The following is a 2564-nucleotide window of genomic DNA, read 5'->3' on the forward strand; positions in this document are numbered from 1 at the left end:
CATGGAAACAAAACCTGATTAAGAGTGATTTTGGTTAGACTGTTTTAAGCTCTTTTTTTTTTTTTATGCTAACTCAAATGTTTGAATGAACATCTGGAAGAAAAAACAAAAACAAAAACAAAAACAAAACTACGAGGGTTTCCTCCTCTTATTATAGATTCAGTTCTGTTCGTCTTCCTCATCAAAGGCTGCAAGTTCCATCCCTCTACGATTCATGAGGAACGCCTCCAGAAACCAAATGACATCAAGCTTCCCCAGTATTTCTCAAATAAGAGAGAAAAAGCATACAAAACAGTACCGTCGCTGTGGCCTAAAACTGGCTGGTTTTTTTCTGATTCAACTGGGGGGAAGGCCAGTTTTGTTCTCTCTGACTCCCTAGAACGGGTGGCTGAATTAGCTCTAGGAAGAGACTCCCCGTTCATCACTCCTTGACATGAAACCCAAGTCCTGCTTCTTACGTGGAGTCTCAGGCTAAGACAAATAACCTGAACGCCTGCTCCACTGAAACCAGTGGGTGCCTTGGGAAAAATACAGATTTAACTGGTAACAAAGTCTTAAAATCATAGAATCGCCTAGGTTGGAAGTGACATTTCAGATCATCTAGTCCAACCATCAACCCAACTCTGACAAAACCCACCACTAAACCATATCTCTAAGCACTATGTCTACCTGTCTTCTAAATACCTGCAGGGATGGTGCCTCAACCACTTCCCTGGGCAGCCTGTTCCAATGCTTAATTACCCTTTCAGTGTAAAAATTTTTTTCCTAATATCCAAACTTCCCCCGGCACAACTTGAGGCCGTTTCCTCTTGTCCTATCGCCTGTTACCTGGGAGAAGAGACCAACCCCACCTCTCTACAACCTCCTTTCAGGTAGTTGCAGAGAGCGATAAGGTCTCCCCTCAGCCTCCTCTCCAGGCTGAACAACCCCAGCTCCCTCAGCTGCTCCTCTTAAGACTTGTTTTCCAGACCCTTCATCAGCTTTGTTGCTTTTGATTTCCCAAACATTTTTCTAATATTTTTATGCTTCGTGCATACTCAGTTGGAAGATTTGTTATTATTTTTGGCCTGAAAACCCGCATCAAGCTTAAGCGGTATCAGATTGTGGCTTGGTGTTTAACAGCTATTCTTCCTTCCTGCCTTAGTTCCAGTCACTCTCTGGTTTTGCCCAAACGCTCCTTATGGAGTCATTATAACCACATCTCTTCTCAAGGCAGAGATCTGTTTGCTACACACCTGAAACTGATTTTTCTCTGATCTTCAGGCGGTTCATAGCTCCCTGTTCCCATTGTGAACATCTCCTTGTTTGTTTATTTTCTCTCCTTTCCTTTGGAATGTTCTGTATCACCCTCATGCCAGCTTCAGCTATCCCTCATGCCCTTCCTTTTGAATAAAACACTGAGTTGGTTAAATTCCAGTTTGTTGTTCAAATATTTACTTTAAGCCTCCACTCACCAAATACAGTGTCCTCATCCTTGTGCTCTGCTAGTGTCTCAGTAATGGTCCTCCAGGTTGCTTAAACGGGTGGTTGAGTATTTGCACATTTGCATGCATTTCTGAATGGCATGACATGGGACAGGCACATAGAAACGTCTCCGTTGCATGTTCCTGTTCTATTAGAAAGAGACAATGCTGCCGAGGGCCTTGCCCGAAGCACTGACCGAGGCCAGCAAACAGTAACGAAGATCCAGTCCCAGCTCAGGTTTCACTGTCACTAAGGGTATAAATCCGGAGTCGTCACGCTGAGATGAGAAGAGTTATACCTGTACAAATTCTGTATTTGTCAGTATTTCTCCCTCTTCTGCTGCAGGCAGAAGGACTCACTTTATAGGCCAAGAGCAGCTCTGGAATCCAAGGAAGAGCCACCAAAAACCTGGCCTGAGAAACATGTGCAAAATGAAGACTGAAAATTTGGACAGATTTGTTCTCCTGTGAAAGTACTTTAAAGCGTTGTCCCATTCTACCGCTACAGTAGCTACATTTTAGCCACTTTGCTCTCAAACGCGTGGGAAAAGTTTGCTTCATTAGTTTTGTTGACTTGTCCATGCTCATCCCCGGGCTTTGCACTCATCTACACCACACCTCCTGTAGTATCTAGCAAAGAGCAGACAGGTTTATTTGGACTCATGGTTACAACCAATTTTCTTCCCTGCACTCTCGGCCAAAAACATTGTGTTGCTTTACTATTTATTTTTTTAATGATGAACGGAAGGGGTTGTGTGCCTCCAACCCTGATGGCAACCATGGGGCTGGAGCCTGGAGCGGGCAGCTGATCCTGAAGAGGTGGAAACAAGTGTGAGGTGATGGTGTTAATACGCTATTCATTTCCCTCTCACACTGTTAGAGGGGCACTGGCTGGTAGGAGGGATGTCTGAAGCACAACAGGTGAGGTGCTGAGGACACAAGGACTACTCCAAGGTATGGCTCATATAGGACCAGCTGATCTCTAACCTACCTGACGATAGGGGAAGAGTGTGAGCGCAGCCACCAGCTGTGCAGGAAGCAGGTGTAAGTGCTTGCGGGGAAAAGGCTGAAGTGTGTGCTGTCAACAAGAGTAGATGAGTG

The sequence above is a fragment of the Larus michahellis genome, chromosome 4 (assembly GCF_964199755.1).
Source record: "Larus michahellis chromosome 4, bLarMic1.1, whole genome shotgun sequence".
Taxonomy (NCBI): domain Eukaryota; kingdom Metazoa; phylum Chordata; class Aves; order Charadriiformes; family Laridae; genus Larus; species Larus michahellis.